This window comes from Lemur catta, chromosome 1 (genome assembly GCF_020740605.2).
Source record: "Lemur catta isolate mLemCat1 chromosome 1, mLemCat1.pri, whole genome shotgun sequence".
Lineage (NCBI taxonomy): Eukaryota > Metazoa > Chordata > Mammalia > Primates > Lemuridae > Lemur > Lemur catta.
Window position 1 is genome coordinate 96,839,409 of NC_059128.1, and position 17,771 is coordinate 96,857,179.

The 17,771-nt window shown below is 52.4% G+C and overlaps 1 long non-coding RNA gene across 1 annotated transcript; it reads left to right on the forward strand.

Moving 5' to 3' along the window:
* Positions 1-2,919: 2,919 nt before the first annotated feature.
* On the forward strand, positions 2,920-12,098 carry LOC123631684. Its single transcript, XR_006733212.1, has 3 exons — positions 2,920-3,157; positions 5,600-6,246; positions 10,711-12,098. It is a non-coding gene; the product is annotated as an uncharacterized LOC123631684 (long non-coding RNA).
* The last annotated feature ends 5,673 nt before the right edge of the window (positions 12,099-17,771 follow it).

Here is a 17,771-nt window from a genome sequence, read left to right on the forward strand (position 1 = left end):
CAGGGACGTGAACATTCGTAAGTTTTGGTATCTTTCAGAGTCCTGAAACCAATCCCCCATAGATACCGAGGGACGACTGTATTTTACGTTTTTGATACTGAAGCTTCTATCCTTAAGATGATGTTTTGGATACTGGGTAATTGGTGGATGTGCTGGTATAGGTATAGAGTCATATACGGATGTATATTTGCATACAGGTACAGCTGTAGATACAGATATAAATATTAATACAGATAGAGGTACAGGCACACACACAGAAGCAGATATAGGGGCCATGAGGTGTGTCTAACATGCTGGTCTGCACGGTACTTCCTTCTCTAGGACTTGATGTTGCTCATAGTGAGGGACATGGCCCTGTCCCTCTTCCCCAGCAAGAACTTATGACTTTCTATGCAGAACGTAAAGAAAAGCCATCTGACCCAAGGCCCATGGGGGGGATCTCCACTAGAGGGCTCAGGATGGGAAGAGATGCGTTTTAAGGAGATCAGAGCCAGCTTCTTGGAGGAATAGAGCCATACAGAATGACTCTAAATTAAGTTCATAGAACACAGTTGTGATCACATCACTCCCCACTTTCCCACTGCGTATAGAAAACAAAAAGGCTGCAGCCTTGGGTGAGGCCCACCATCACTCAGCTGGCCCTTCCTCTCCACCCCACAAACCTTGTGGTAGCCTGGCCACGCCAGACTTCCGTGTACACAGTCTTTGCTCATCACTGTGTCCTCAGCCCATCTCGCCTTTCTCCACTGTCTCATCGAAGTCCTACCCTTTCTGCAGGGAGCCTCATTCTTTCTCCAAGCTCTCAGAGCCCAGGAATTTTATTTCCGGGGTGCTGAGATCCCATGTGGCCTTGTCGTATGCTTAATTACTGTGGCAGAAGCTGCTGCTTGTCTTCCAATCTCTATTCTTTCTTTCTTCTACAGCAGCGGTCAGCAAACTAAAACCCGTAGGCCAAATCTGGCCTGCAGCCTGTTTTTGTGCTGCCTGCAAGCACAAAAGTATTTTTTATGACATTTTGAAATGGTTGAAACAAGTAAATGCAGTATAACATTTTGTGAATCATGGAAAGCATATCAGATTCAAATTTCAGTGTCCATAAATAAAGTTGTATTGGACATGCAGACACGCTCATTCATGTATCATCTGTGACTGCTTGCACACTTTGGTGGTGGAGTAGGCCATGCTACAGAGAATGTACGGCCACAAAGCCTGAAATATTTACTGTCTGGCCCTTTGTAGGAAAAGTTTGCCAACCCCTATTCTATAGTGTTAAAGGTTTGTTTGTTTGTTTGTTTTTGTTTTGTTTTTTCTGTTGGGCACATGGGCTGTCTAGTTAAAGACTCCATTGCCCAACTTCCCTTTCACCTAAATGTGACCATGTGATTAAGTTGTGCCAATGGATTGTAAGCAGAAGTGATGTTCCCCAAGGAGAGAGGACATGCCCCTCCATTCCCTTCCCTCTGCCCAGAATGTGGATGTGGAGAGGAGCCAAACTGGATACTCCAAGATGGCAGAGCAACAGGGTGGAAGGAGCCTGGGTGCCCAGACGTCCGCTCAGAGTAGGCTCACCATTCCAGTCTTGCACGGTCTACCCTGGATGGTCATCTGAGAGAGCAGTAAACTCATTCTGACGTGACTCTAGGACATCTCACACACATCTCCCCCAACAGACAACAAGCTGCTTGAGGGTAAGGACACCAGGACACCCTGCGTTCACCAGAGCTCCCAGAGCGGGCCTAGCACATTTAAGATCTGGTTCTGCCCCTTATTAGCAGGCGACCTGGGCCAGATGACCTCCCTGACCTGTTTCCTCTTCCATAAAATGAGACTTAGCAACACCTCACAGCATTGTCATCAAGTTTATTGAAATCTTGTGTATAAAACACCAGCCCTGTGCAGTCACATAATAGAAGCTAAATAAAGGTGGGCTATTGTTTTCAGAAACCTGATCCTGTCCCTTCCCACCCTGCTTTAAATCACTGCTCCCTGTTTCCCTTAAGATCAAGTCTAACCTCCCTACTACAAGCTGTGAGACCCTTTGAGCTCCAACCCTGCCCACCTCTCCAGTCTCATGGCTCATCCTTTGACCAACACAGCCAGAGCAGTTGCCCTGGCAACCTGTCTCTCACAGGCGGCTGTCCTAAGGTCTGAGTGAAAGGAGAGAAATGTGCTAAGTCCAAATGACCTCTTGAAAATGTCTTAAATCACTCATAAGTACAGTATCCAGGCCTAGTGCCTCTCCTTAAGTCCAAAACAGTTTTTCTCCAATGTGGGAACATGTGGCTCTATCTTCAGTTGAGCACCAGATAAAGTAGTTGGCTTGGGTTTAGGGGCCTCATGGGACCAAAAATGTGTGTCTTTAATCAGCGAAGCCACACTCAGGATTAAAAGTACATGCGATGCTTCTCCACTCTTTCAGTTCTTGCTGTGTGCCCTGTCATCTCACCCCCAAGCCTTGGCACGTGCTGGAATACCCTACCTGCCTCCCCCCCTACCCTCCCAACTTGGCCAATTTCATTCCTCTTTCAGGCCTCTGTGAAGGTGCCACCTCCTCCAGGAAGCCTTCTCGAACTACCGTACCCCTCCCCCATCCACAGTCCCCTGAAACCTGCCTGTGCAGTGATCCTCCCACCGATGGTCATTGCCTGGCTGCCTCTCCGTCTGCCCGCTCCCCCTCACCCCCCGCCAGCCCCCACTGGGTCCGTCCTTCTCTTTTGTTTCCTGCCGAATCCCCAGCGCCTTGCACAGAATTTGGCGCACAAGAGGTGCCTAATAAATGCTTGTGGCGTGAACGGAGCCGCCTGTGAGCGGTGGAGATGGTCCGGGCTGCCTTTGCTCCCGTCCGCGGGCGTCTGGGAGGGGCAGGACGGAGAGAGGGAGCACTGTGGGGCCTTCCCCTCCCCGTCGTCCTCCCAAACCCTTTCCCTGCCCAGCAGGGCGCCACTGGCCTGTCCCACACCCTCTCTGCCGCCTGCCCAGTGACCTAATTATTGTTTTTTCTTCCAGCCCCGCGGAGGGGAAAACAGAAATTCCTGGAGGATGACACAGGCCCGGCGGCCGCCTGCGAGCAGAGCACGGGACCGGCCGGGCCGGCTTCGCCCGGCCTGAACCCGCCGCCCGCCCCGCCGCGGGGCCGCGGAACCCGCCATCAGGCTAAGTACAGAGCGGGCGGCGGGGCGGGCGGCCGGGAAATTGCCGGTTCCCCTGCCCCGCGGGGCCCGCGGGCGCCCCGAGTCTGGGGGCCCGGGGCGGGCGGGCCGGGGTCCGCGGGAGCCGGGGGTCGCGGGCGGCCGGCGGCCCGGGCCCGCCTGTCATTAGGCCGGGACGGCCCCCGCCGGGGCGCGCGGGCGGTGGGGGCGGCGGCGGCGCCAGGCGCGGCGGGGAGGCGCAGCGCCGGCCGCTCTGCCCAGGGCGCGGCCCCGCAGGGAGCGCGCGGCGCCCCGGCCCCGGCCCCGGCCCTGCCCCGGCTCTTAGAAGGAGCGCCGGGCCCGGAGCCAGGCCGCGTGGGGCGCGGCGCCCGGCGCTGAGCCGATTGCTTCACGGCCCCACCAGCCCTGGGCCCTGCAAGCCGCAGGGAGCCGCAGCCCCCGTCCCAAAGCGGGGCCGACGACGGCAGGCAAGGGCTGCCGCGAAATGAGATCGCGGGTCAGCCCTCTCCTCCGTGCCTAGCGGATAACAGATGCTCCGTTTTCATAGACTTGTTAAGGAAAAAGGCACTCGGTCACTCGTGCCTTCTGCCCCAAATTATCATTGAGTACCTACTCTGTGTCAGGCCCTGGGCTGGGCCTGGAGGATAGAGTGGTGAGTGAGGCAGATAGAATCTTACTTTCTTTTGGGAGACAAGCAATAAACAAGTGAACACACATCAGATAAGATGGTGCTTCAGATGGGGATAGGTGTTAAGGAGGCAGACAAGGGCTAGGGGGAAAAGGCACCGTGGGAGTTGGAGGAGTGTTCTATTTTAGACTCAGTGGTCCCAGGGGGACTGCCTTCCTGGAACAGTGCCCTCTGAGCTGAGACCCGAGTACAGTGTGGAGTGAGCAAGGCAATTATCCAAGGGAAGTCTTTTTGGATAAAGCAAACAGCAGGTGCAGAGGCCCTGGCTTCTCCTTCCCCCAGCCCTTGCTTGTAGAATTATCTCAGCTTCTTCCTGGGCTCGCAAAGCACAAGGTCACTCCCCTTCCTTCAACAAGGGAGGAGGCATGAAACACAGATCTGGAGTCAGACAGACCTGGCATTGAATTCCAGCCTGGCTACTCACTAGCTGTGTGACCTTGCACAAGTTACTTAACCTCTCTGAGTGGTAGTTCCTTCATCTGTCAAATGGGAAGAATAATGATACATTCCTTACAGGTTTGTGTGAGGATTCAATGAGGTAACGCTGAAATGTTGCAAGCCCAGACTTGGGCATGCTTATGTGCCCAAGTCAACGATCTGTGGCATCCCTAGGAAGACCTCAGTTTCTCCATCTGAAAATTGGGTTTCTCTCTGACTTGGAGTACAGAGTGAATTTGCCTTTCCTCCATCCTTATCTTGGTGGGGAGAACAGTGGTAGAACCATGAGCAGCTTGGACAAACTCTGGGAGATGGGTCCCAGCTGGGCTCTGCTGTTGGACACCCGCTGGACCTCAGAACCCAGTTTATAGGAGGAAGAGAAGCAGCAGGACAGCTTCCCACCCTCCCAGCCTGACTGTGCGGGTCTCAGCCAGGCATTCAGAGAAGCCTCCAGCAAACTCAGGGCACAGCTATCACATTGGTGAAGTTTACATTTCATGTTCTCACCCTCTCCCTGCCTTCCTCCCTCCCTCCCAAAACTTTCCCTTCCTTGAGAAAGGACAGGAGGTCAGTCACTTTAATTCACACCTGAGGGAGGATCTCAGCCCTTGGATACACTCCCTCATTTGACACATGGGGAATCTGAAGCTCAGAGAGGGCAGGACTTTGCCAAAGGCCACACAGCAGTTGTGGAGTGTAAGAATTCATGCCAGCAGACCCTTGATCTAGGGCTGTTTCTCCACTGTGCTTCATGGCCTAGTTCCACCCATCTTACAGGTGGAAGAAACGGAGGCCCAGAACTGTACTAAGAAGCAGCAAAGGCTTCCCAGGCCAATGTTAGCAGGGAGGAATGAAAAATGTATTCTAGGCAGGAGTTGAGGGAAGTGGGAACCTTCCAGGATCCCTCAAATTGTCCCACCTGTTTTGAAGATGATCTGTGAGCCCCCACAAGGGAAAAGGTATTTGAGGAGATCTGTAGCCATCGGCTCCCCTTCTTCACCCAGAAATCCTAAATGTCCCCCATCCTGAAGGGCCAGCCTGGTTGGGGCCCAGATGCACATTGCTGTCCTCGTCTGTCTGGGCCCCATGAGAGTTGGCGGTGATGGCGGAGCACCTGGAGGCCCCCAAGGTCAGGCTGGACACTGCCCCACCCCACCCCAGGGCTCTAGACCAATGCCCTGGCGGGAGCTTTGTCTCAGGACTTGGACGTCAATAGCCAGGCCTGGCACCAAATTCTCTCCTGACCTGCAACTGCTGCGACCAGCTGCTCTCAGGGGTCACTTTGTGTTTGCTCATTTGTTTGTTCATTCGTTCTTTCATTCAGCACATACCTCTGGGGAGCCTGCCAGGTGCCAGGCACTGCCCCACACATTGAGGCGGAGCAGCAAGCAGGATGGCGCGGCCCTGCCCTCTGCAGCTGTCTTTCTGGGGCTGGGGGACAGGCGGTGAACCAATATACACAAAATATAAGGTCAGATGGGGTAACAGAGCGAGGGCACAGTGCACCATGGGGTGCCCTTTTAGACGGGGTGATCGAGCAGGGGCCAGGACAAAGTGGGGGTGGTGCCTTGCCAACGTCTGGGGCAGAAGTTCAGAAAGAGGGACCCGCAGGTGTCAAGGTCATGAGGCAGGAACGTGCTTGGCATTTTCAGGATAGCAAGGAAGGCCGTGTGGCTAGAGTGATTGGGGGAGAGATGAGTGCGTGCACAGGGTGAGACCGGAGAAGGGAGGGGACAGTGCAGGGGCCTTCAAGGCGCCGGGTTGCCCCACTTGTTCTGTGTCAGCCTCTGTCCCAGGTGAACCCCATCACCTTAGCCCCTCCTTTCTCAAGCCTAGGATCCACCTCCCCCTTTTGACCACTCCTTCTCTTGTTTCCCATAGAAATATCACAGACCGGCCTGCTTTCAGCCTGCGTAATCTCAGTGTGGACGCCGGAGCTGATCGTCCCGCCCTTCTCCGCTGCCTTCAAGTGTCAGTTTCAGTGTCACCTCCTCGAAAAGACCTGCCCCGCTGACCTCTCCTCCTCCTCCGCCACCCGCCACCGGGTTCTCTCTCACAGCCCATTCTGTTCCTTCGTGGCCTTTATCACTCTCTTGTCGCCTTCTATTCATTGGTGTGGTTCTCTGGCTGCAGCCTGCTCTTCCACGCAAGACGAGAAGCTGCTGGAAGGCAGGAGCTGTCTGTTGTATTCACCACTGGGGCCCGGGCCTGGCACACAGATGTACAATAGGTGTCTGAGGGATGAGTGGCAAATGACCGAGAATCGCCCTGGCAGGATGTGTAGACACCAAGGGTAGAGGGTGCCAGGCAGGGGAAGGAAGGGTTAATTCTGGGGTGTGTGGTGGGTGGGGAGGACCCCTGGGCTGAGCGTCTCTGGCTGCTGAGGTTTCAGTGGGAGCTGGCTGGGATGGCGTTTGCAGGGGAGGGTGGGAAGCCCCTGGAAGAGTGAAGCCGGGACACCTGGGAACTCGAGGCCCTTCCTTTATGAGCTGAAGGTCCTGAATCCTGGTGAGGGGACCGACTGAAACCACGTGGGAGCCCCGTGTGGGGGACAGGCAGCTCCTGGGTCCACAGATGCCAGAAACCGGGTGCCTACTGTCCACTCTCCCTGGGACTCCTAGCCGAGCCCGAGAGCCACTGCTCCTCCCTCGGGATGGGGACAGCCCAGGCCTGTCCCTCCAGGCACACTGGCCCACCCCTGGGGCTTTCCCTTAGGGCTGCTATTTCCAGGAGGCCCCAGAGAGCCTCCAGCCCAGCCCCCGGAGAGACAGGGCCTGTTCCGGGTCACACAGTGGGGAGAGGCAGCGCTAGGATGAGCTCCAGGCCAGGACCTCGGGCTCTACCACGTGCAAGATCCTGCCCCAGCCCTGGATGCCACACTCTCTTTGTGGTTACACTAGGAGCCCAGTGTCTCCACGCAGTCCCAGGGAGCAGGACCGCTGCTGTCTGGGGCATCTTCCCTGGCAGTGCCTGCAGCCCACACCTGATCACCTGAACCGTGTTGAGGACACTGGGAGGCCTGGCTTTGGAAATGCCTAGTCTCTGGGTCTCTGCAAAACTGTCCTCCGACTCCCCCAAGAGACGGGACCTTCCCCAGGGCAGGGCCTGCGCTTCCCCCATCAGACTGAAGACTCCTTGTTCATGGGCCTCTGAGGCCTCAGCTCTCCAGCCCTGTGGCACTGAGTCCCACTCCAGGACCCCCCAAGCCCCCAACCCAAAGCTGGCTAGATACCCGCTCATATACCCCCTGCTCCCGGCCAGCCCCTGTGTAGGGCGGGGGTGGGGCCTGGCCTGGGTCTGGCTGGGGGGCTGGTGGCAGGTCTTCCTGGAAGCTCCCCGTGGTCATGGACCACGTCTTATTTGTTCCCTTGTCCCTTGCACCTGTCTTAGAGCCTAGCATAGAGTGGGCTCTTGTGAAATGAATGAGAAGGATGCATAGAAGGTGACTTGGGACATCATTTGAGGGGATCTAGGAAGAGGCTCGAGGCCCCCCAGCCCCAGGCCCCACATCTCCCCAGGAGCCACCGTCTGGAATCCCATTGAGACATATCTGACGTTCACCTCACGGGAATAATTCAGAGGGTTAGTTTATTGTACTCTTGGGCCCAGAGGCCTTAGGGACTTTCGAGAGTCAGACTGAAGATACGGGTGGGGAGGGGTCTGCCAGCCTGTCCCTCAGCCTCGGGCAGCGGAGGGCTGCGACCCCAGAGTGGGACTGACCTCCGGAGACAGGCTTGGGCTGCAGGGGCCCTGGGGGCCTGTGGGAATAGCGGGGCTATCTGGGCGGGAGCCTCCGACAGACGCTTTATCAGGCCCTGTCGCCAGTGTTATCTGTGGCTTCTCAGTAGAGAAGGAGCCACAGTCACTCAGACCACTCCAGGCCTGGAACAAAGCAGCCGAGTCAGCTGGCGTCCCCACGGCTCCACTGTCAGACCGTGGGCTCGGCAGCCCGTGGCCCAGCCCGGCGACGGCCCGTCTGCTGGCACTCCCCGGCCAAGTGCCTGCTGCCGCCGGGACCACCTCCCTCGAGCATGTCTTCAGAAGCGGGGTGGGGCATGGGGTCACCCCAGTCCTTCCAGGGCCCCGCTGAAATGTCAGCCACAAAGGACGGGACACAGAGGGGCCTGTCTGAGAACAAGGGCCAAGTGTTGGCGTGGGATGAGGGCTGGGGCAGGGCTGGTCAAATGTTTACTTGGAATGATTTGAGTGGGCACCCTCAGGCCACGGGGGGCAGCTGGCGCCTGGCATGGGGCCCCTCAACCCACCACCATGGGGCACTGAATGCAGAAGCGCCCAGAGGGGGCTGCCAGCTGAGGCCTAGGCACGGTCACTCCCTGCCGGTCCCTGCCCACTGTTGGGGAGAAGTGGGGTTTGGGAGGGCTAGCTCCTCTCACTGAGGAAGCACCTGCTTGTCTGTCTCCTGCAGGGCTGCCATGAATGGTTGTGCAGGTTGTGCACTAAGAAAGGGCACCTTGCTGCTGAAGCAAGTGGGCCTGAAATCTTGCAACTGGGCAAGGGGCCGATTCAGCCCAGAGGCTGCTTTTTGGCAGTTGTCTGCTAGGAGGGGGTCCCTTTGTGTACTGGCACTGGGGACATTAAGATGACAACATGGTTCTTGCGGCAGGACCTCACAGTCGGTTAGGGGGAGGGTTGCCAGATATAATACAGGATGCCCAGTTAGATTTGCTTCAGATAAACAACAAATATATACGTTTTTATAGAAGTATGTCCCATGCAATATTTCAGTGTCTGAAGGTCACAATGTCATGAGGGACGGAAGAGGTCTGAGGCACACCCCCACCCCTGCCGCCCCCCAGCACCCAGGGCCCTGGGGCCATGGAGAGGACCGTGGGAGCCCGAGCAGGCAGGCTGTGTGGCTGCAGAGGGGCCGGGAGGTAACAGGGGCAGGAAGCAGTGCAGCCTGGAAGGCTGGTGCCCAGGGAGCGGCCGGGAGGCTCCGAGCGGGGCGGGGTCGCGCGGGCTCCCTCTCGTGGCCCTGCGGGGAACAGCCGGGGCGCTGCAGAAGAGGCCACCTGCGAGCCGCCGCTGGCGCTGGGCCAGGGGGTGGGCGTGGGGCTGGAGAGACATGGCTGCCTCTGGACATCCCAAGCTTTTATGATGGGAAACGGCAAACATACACAAATGTACTGAGATTAGTACAAGGAACGCCCGTGTCCTTATCGCCCGCTTCAACGATCATCAGCTCGTGGCCAATTTTGTTTCATATAAACCTTTCACTCCTCCCAGCAACTGGATTATTTTGAAGCAAATCCCAGACATCGTATTAGTTCATCCATAAAAATGTCAGTGTATATCACTAAAAGATAAGGCCTGGATCCATCTTGAAGCTGGAGCCACCAGGAATTTGCCCAGAGACCTCAGGCAGTTATTAAGAGGGAGAGGCCCGACCCCACGAAGCCCACTGTTGTGCAATCCCCTCCCCAGCCTATGGCCATCTCTCCCCAAGGGTTCCAGTTCCTTCCTCCCCTGGGATGAGGCTTCTGAGGCCTGGGCCTTTTCTCTCACCGCACCCCCCACCCAATCTGTGCCCTCTCCTAGCCTGACGCTCCTCGGGCTGTGGCCTTTGGCCTCTCGGGTGGCAGCTCCTGCCTTTCCCCAGAGCTCACAGCAGCCCAAAGCCCTCTCCTCTTTCTGTCCCTGGATAACGGGACCATCTAAGGGCCACACCTTCAAAGATGGCCGCTCCTGGGGACCTCAGGGAACACAGGCGCCCAGGGCAATGTGAGGGAAGCACGCAGGAAGTCACAGAACAAGGGACCGGGACACAGATTCTGACATAAAAACACTAATAAATGCAGAGGAGCATCTTTGCCCTCCAAAACACCACCCACTCCAGGAAGCAGCTTGGCTCTGCCTTGCTGGGAGACTTTGGGTAGGTCACTTGCCCTCTCTGGGCCTGAGACAGGAGCCAGTTTCCATGCAGAGCTGCTCCCTTCCCTCCCTGCTCAGATCCTGCCTCTCCAAAGCCCCAGGGACAAACTGGGCCTGGGGGGAGGCAGCTGGGGACACACTAACTTCTGACCCCGACGCGCACACACGCTGAGCCCTGAGGCAGGCATAGTGTCCCCACTTTATAGAAGTAAAGAAACTTGACCAGGGTCCCCCAGTTTGCAGAAAGCTCAACGAGGATTGAGGGCAAGGCCAAACCCACAGCGTTGGAGCCCAAGTGCCTGCCCCCACCCCTGGGCAGGCGCCCCTCAGCAATCCAGATCCCAGCCCCCGACTCCCAACCCTGCCCTTCCCCCCACCCCAGAGCCTCCTCGCACAGCGTGGGGAGACCCCTCACCTTTCTGTGCGGTTGGATTGTACCCTGGAACCCTCCTGTGGGGGGTGCTGCAGGTGTCAGACACACCAACACTTTTCTCTCACTTAATCCTCACAGCAGCTCAGTGAAGTGCTATCCTTATTTTACAGATGTGGAAACTGACGCTCAGAGAGGTGCAGTGACCTGCCCACGGCCACACAGCTCTCCGCAGTGGTGGAGACCAGAGTCCTCTGACAGTAGGTGCTCCTTCCAGCACGTTGAGAGAACTGGCTCAGAACAGTGACCTGTCTGATGACCTGAAACCGTTTGCTTATCCTGGCCCCCGGCAGCCTTTTTTTGCAAATAACTCTTTATCTTATTTTACCTCTGTGATCACACTCGATCTTTCTAGTAACCGCGGGAGGCAGGTCTGAGGACAGTTTGGCTTTCATAGGTGAAGTGCCACGTGAGAGACCTTGTTTTGAAACTTCCCGAATTTTCCCTGGGCTGTGTTGCTCCCCAGAGCAGCCCGCAGATGCTCGTGTTCTTCTGGCGCCCCCTACAGCCTGGAAGTGGTATTAAATCTCCCTGCTGGGTCATTTAAAAAGTTTTGCCTGAAAAGTTTGCTTTCTCTTTTTAACCCAACACAATCTGGGCGTTCCCCTCAGACCTCTGGATTCACCTTGTCCCTCCTTGCTCAACATATTTGACAGTAGTTAAAACATGTTTATCTTTTGTAACTTTGTCTTCAAGAAACTAGGATATACTAAAGGCTCAACAAATTGGGGTGGTTGTCCAGTGGAGAACCCCAAGAACGAGTCTGCATCGCCAGTAGCCTGAAAGCTCTTGGGGGTGAGGCTGTTCTCTCCCATCATCTTAGACTAAGGGTCTCCCAGGGAAGGGATGTGTCTCCCCCAGCGCCCCTCCCCCATGTTGTGAGGGGGCCCTTCAGAGCAATGCCACAGGCAGTGAGTGGGGACAGGTGGCCTCTGCCTACTGCCATGCCCATGGCGGCACTCTGCCTGCAACAGAGGAGGGGCAGTGTGTTTCCCGAGGCTCGGGTAGGTAGGGCACAGGAAGAAGAGGAAAGACCTGCTGGTGCCAGCCTTGGGCTCTCTCTGCACACACAGGCCTAACCCAGAGCCCACAAGAACTTGAACTTGGGCAGCACTATGATTGAGTCTTTCTGGGGTGAGCACAGTTGAGTTGAAGACTGCTGTTCCTTCCAGGAGGCGGGAGCCTGGGGCTGGTTGTTCATGGGCTGCTCAGGAGAGGGGGGAGGGAAAGGCCAGCTCCTGTCAAAAGCCCTGTGATCTCCAGGTCCCCACTCTGAATGTCCTGCCACCCACTGGTCACCCCTACTCCGAGGTCCTGTAGGTCCCTCAAACCCCCATCTCAAACACTCCCACCCACATCTGTCTCTCCTTCTGGGTTGCTCCTCATTCATTCATTCCTCAGGCATTCAGTCAACATCAGTTGATCATTTATCAAGTGCCAGGTGTTTTTGTGTTTGTTTGTTTTTGGGGGGGTTATTGAGATATAATTTACTTATTGTAAAATTCACCCTTTTTAACATACAGTTATATGAGATTTGACAAATGTATAATGGATGTGTAAATACCACCATAATCAAGATATAGAATATTTCCATTAACCCAGACAATTCCTTCCTGCTCTTTTGTAATCAGCCCCTTTTCCCACCTCCTGCCTCTTACAACCTCTGATCTATTTTCTGTCCCAGTCATTTTACCTTTTCCAGAATGCGACGTGTATTGGAATCACATAGCATGTAACCTTCCCAATCTGGCTTCTCTTACTTAGCAGAAATGCTTCTGAGAGTCATCCTGTTGTTGTATGTATTTGCAGTTTGTTCATTTTAATTGCTGAGTTGTGTTGCAGTGGATAGATATGCTACAATTTACTTGTCTACTCAGCAGATGATGAACATTTGGGTTGTCTCTGGTGTCTGGCAGTTAGGAAGAATGTCACTGTAAACATCTGTCTGTAAGTTTCTGTGCAAACATAAATTTTCATTTCTCTGAGGTAGATACCTAGAAATGGAACTGCTGAGTCTCATGTAAATGTACGTTTAATTTTATAGAGCTGTGCGAAACTGCTATTCAGAATCCAAAGTAATAATAACCTTTAAAATTTAAACCTGAGTATCTTGACAAAACACCAGGAAAAGTCCTATTGCTAACTGGAAGCATCACTTTTTGGGCAAATGTAAGTTTTCATTTCTCTGTAGTATGCTGCCTAGGAGTGGGGTTCCCGGGTTGTACAGTAAGTGTGTTATAAGTAACTGCCAAATTGTTTTCCAGAGGGACTGTATCATTTGCATTCCCACCAGTAATGTATGAGTTTTGATTGTTCCACATTCTTACCTGGTGCCAGTTTTAAAAAATGTTTTATTATGAAATATTCCAATATCTGCAAAAGTAGAAAGAATAGCATAATGAGCTCCCCTCACCCACGTCCAGCAGTTACCATTTCATGTCTTATTTTGTTTCACCCCCTGCCCCACAATGACCAAATTATTTCTGAAGCAAATCCCAGATGCCGTATCATCTCATTCGTATTCAACATTATGTCTAAACGATAAGAATTCTTTTAAAAAAAATCTATGATACCCTTATCACTTATAAAATGTGTGCTGTTATCACACTTAATATCATCAAATATCTAGTCAGGGCTCACATTTCCCTGATTGTCTCACAAATGTCATATTTTAACAGTTTGTTTGTTTGAATCAGGATGCATGTAAGCTCCACGCACTATGATTAGCTTACATGTCTTATTTGTTTGCAAGTCATTTGGAATAGTTCTTCTCTTTGTGGTACCAAAGTAAATTAAAATGGGAGACTGGGTCTCAAGAGTCCCTGAGTAGACAAAACCAGTTTGGCCCCACAAGTGACCTAAACCTTGCTTGATTTGCAAACATTAGCAAAACTTAACTTGAGCTATTTCTTGTAAGTGCCCATATGAAAAGTTACAACAAAGAACAGAAGTTAAGTCAACCAATCAGAAGTAGCCAGCAAACTTTTAATATAACCAGGACTTGCCCATAGGACAGTCCAAATAAGGCAATTGTCTAACTGTAACCAATCAGATATTTTCTTTGTTTTACTCCGTGTCGGTCCTGGAAAAGCCTCCCCTTTGTGTTCCCTCCGTGAAGCTCCTGAACCACTTCTGGTTTGAAGCTGCCCAATTCATGAATTGTTGTTTGTGCCAATAAATTCTTAAAATTTTATTGTGCCTTCGTATACTTTTTGACAGTGGTTATATCACTAACTCAATGCATAGATTTATTTGCTTCATTTTGTTTTAGATTTTTAGGAATTTATTTTTATTCCTTTTCATTTTTTTAAGGAATTTATTTAACAATTTAAAATTTTATTTATGGTTGCAAAGTCTATCACACAAAATAAAGTATATTCAGAAAGGTCTAACTTTCATGTCTCTTTCCCTCAAAGCCCCTTCTTATAACTATTAATTTTTAAAAGTTGTGCTTTATACTTACAGTAATTTAATTTATATCAAATACATAATGTATATATTCATATTCCTCCCTCCTTTTATCTGTTGTTTTTTTTTTTTTTTGAGACAAGTTCTTGCTATTGTCCTGGCCTTAAGCAATCCTCCCTCCTCAGCCTCCTGAGTGGCTGGGATTAGGTTGAGCCACTGTGCCAGGCTCCTCCCTGGGTAAGCATTCGCATGCAGTCACCATGCTTTCCTCCACCTTGCTGTGTTCACTGTACCTCCTGCCATGGTGATCTCTCCCCCAGTATCTGTCAAGATCTTCCTTGGCCTCTTCTACAGACACAGAGTCCTCCATTGTGCTGATAACCACAGTCCCCTGGTGATGGCCGATTTCCTTGTTCCCAGTCTCTTGCTATTACAAATAGAATTGCAGTAAGTGCTTACATCTTTTGATATGTTTGCTAGTGTCTCTCGAGGGTAGATTCCCAGCAATGGGAGTCCTGAGTCAAAGGTTTTGAATGCACATGCAATTTTGCTAGCTATTGCCAAATTCCCCTGCAGAGGGGTTGCACCATTTTGCATTCCCATCAGCTCTGTCTGAGAATGCCTGTTTCCCCATCACTTCCCCAGCAGAGCTGGCTGCCAAACTTTTGATTTTTTTGCCAAAAAAAGTAGGAAATGATCATCTCTCAATATTTTGAGCCCATTTTTCAATTTTTTTTTTAAGAGACAGGATTGGAGTACAGTGGCTCAATCATGGCTCACTGTGACCTCAAGCTCTTGGGCTCACCCATCCTCCTGCCTGAGACTCCCAAGTAGCTGGAACTACAGGTACCCACCACCACACCTGGCTAATTCTTTGTTTTTTGTTTTTGGTAGTATGAAGTCTTGCTGTGTTGTCCAGGTTGGTCTCGAATGCCTGCCTCAAGCAATCCTCCCACCTCAGCCTCCAAAAGTGCTGGGATTACAGGCGTGAGCCACGGTGCCCAGCTAGCTCTTTCTTTCTCTACGTTCAGAAGCCCTTTATAAATTCGAGACATTAATGCCTCATCCTGATGTAGGTTGTAGGTGTTTCCCACAGTTTGTCATTTGTCTTATTTATTTGTTTGTTGGTTTGTTCATTTACTTATTCATTCATCCTGGGGATGCAGCCATGAACAGGGTGGCCCTGAGGGGCTCCACCGACATGCACAGCCCACACCAGAACCTTGGATGGATCCTGGGTGCTTTCCCCCCAGCCCTTCCTTGTGCCGAACTTTCTGTCCCCCACCCCTCTCCTGCCGCCCAGCGACTGCCCTGCTCAGGCCCTCAGCATCACCCATTCTGAGCTCAGAAAGGGCGGGGATCAGCCTGGCTGTCTGAGTATCCCCCACACATGCCAGGAGCCGGATGAGTGAAGAGAGCGAGTGAGGGAATGAATGGATGGATGAATGAATGGATGGATGAATGGATGGATGGATGGATGGATGGATGGATGAATGGATGAATGGATGAATCTTCCGTGGATAAACAGCCTCTCCATCCAGGAGCCCAGGTCAGAGGGGAGCTTGGGAAAGCACTTTCAAGACCAAGGTTTCTTCACCCCTTGCACTCTCTTCAGACCTCACTTAGGTCTGAATTCCTACCCCCAAATCGCTTGCAGACAGTATATGATGCTTGCTGCTTGTCCTGGTTTAAAAGGATGCCTGCTTATTGTAGGAAACGTGGGAAGTGCAGAGCAGCATAAAGAAAACGGAAACCACCCATTAACCCATTGCCCAGAGTAAACCACTGTGCACATTTGGGGTATGTTTTCATTCAACGTTTTTTCACATATTCCATTTTATACATACATACATATATGTATACACATGTACATATACATACCCTCCCCCTCAACATTATAACATACATATTTCCTTACGGCATTAAGCATCTGCTCTTATCACAATTTTAATCGATCACATAATATCACGAAATCAATGTATCATATCCTAGCCCCACCACTTTACCTCTCAGTTTTCTCCTCTACAAAATGGGGATAATAATAATAATAATAATGGGAATAATAATAGTATCTCCTTAATAAAGTCCTTGCCAGGGTTAATCGTGCTAATGGTGTGAGTGTGGAAAGCACTTGGTAAGTGTCCGACATTGTCACTATTATCAGTACTATTCTTTCCTCATTGTGGACATTTAAATTCTGATTTTATTCTATTGCGCATGACACCATAATGAACCCCTCTTCTCAGGGGAGTTGTGTGGGGGCATCAGAGAGCCTGCTCCTCCGTGCCCGTCCCCCAGTTAAGCACAATGTTGATGGAGAGAGCAAGGCGCGCTGGGGGGCCCCCTCAGCTGACAGTCAGGACGGCAGATATTTGCCACTGGCAGCCTGGGGAAGGGGGGGTTGGCAAACAGCATCTGCAAAGGCTCAGAAGCCTGGAGTTCTGATGCAGTTGTTGGGACATCAATTTTTGTCCCTGTTTGACCAATGGGGAAAACTGAGGCCCAGGAAAGGAAAGCAACTAGTCTGGCGACATGGGTGGGAATCAGGTCTGAGCCTCTTGACTCCCCGCCGAGGGCTCTCTACAAGCTCCTGAGCTGTCCTGCCCTCCCCAAAAACATCTGCGTGCTTGATAAGAGGAGAAGAAGATAAAGGGGAGGAAGAGGAAGAATTTGGGGCTTTCGAAGCCCTCATGCCTGTGAGCCCCTGCCCAGTCAAGGCCCAACTGTCTCACAAAGCCACCTACCATGCCCTGTGAGGTAGAGACCAGTCTCAGCTCAGTTTGCCACCACGTCCTCTCCCCAAGGCCTCCCAAACACAGACCCCTGGCGGCTAGCAGTTCTCCTGAGCTCCACCCTCAGCTTCCGTGCCTTCAACCAGCCCTTGCAGACAGCAGCTGGAGAGCTAGGAGCCCATTTCAAGTTGTCACCCAGAGCGCATAATTAGGCTGCGGCTGGCCCTGAGTTTATTTATAGAAGCAGAGTGACCTAGGCCCCAGTACTCCTATCTGGGGTAGGAGCCCAAGAAGGCTCAGAAAGGGCTGGGGGCTTGGGTAGCATGGCTTTTAGGGTCTTAGAGGCCATGCCAGCCTGAGGCACAGGCAAAGACAAGTAAAGTTTAAGGGCTCCTGAAAGTTCTCCAAAATCTGCCTGCTGCCTGTTACCATTCAAGGCCCACCATTAGAGCTGCAGAATCTCAAAGGCTTTTTAAGTGCCAAATAAAATGCAATTAATACTTCTCAGAGCACCTCTACCCTTTATGGTCTGAATTTGAGAGCACTGCAATAGAAGCCTTATTGCTGAACTAGCCCAAACACTTCTGTATAACTCTCTTCCACGTGTGGTACTGAGGAGCTCCTTCCACCTGCTGTTTACAGAGGGTAGTCCAAGGAATAGGAGATGCGTCAATCCCATGACATTGAAAGCTCTGCACTCTAGGCCTTGGGAATTATCTACAAATAGGACCTGGTATTTCTAAAGGGCCACTGAGAGTTAAACCTCAGGCTCAGAAAGTATGAATGGGAAAGGATCCCAAGATTTCTAGACTATTCCTCTCAGGGAACAGAAAGAAGTGTAGGGAGGCCTCACAAAGGGGAAGGGACTTACCTACCCCAGTTGGTGGCAGAGCTAGGACTAGAACGTGGGTCTCCTGATTTGGGCCCCAACTCTCTGGGGCCATGTTGCCTCCTTTCAGCAAAGAGCAGTGAGGGGACATTCACCACCAGCTGGGGTGTGGCAATGAAGAGCTCACAGTCCCTGGCTTTGAGGA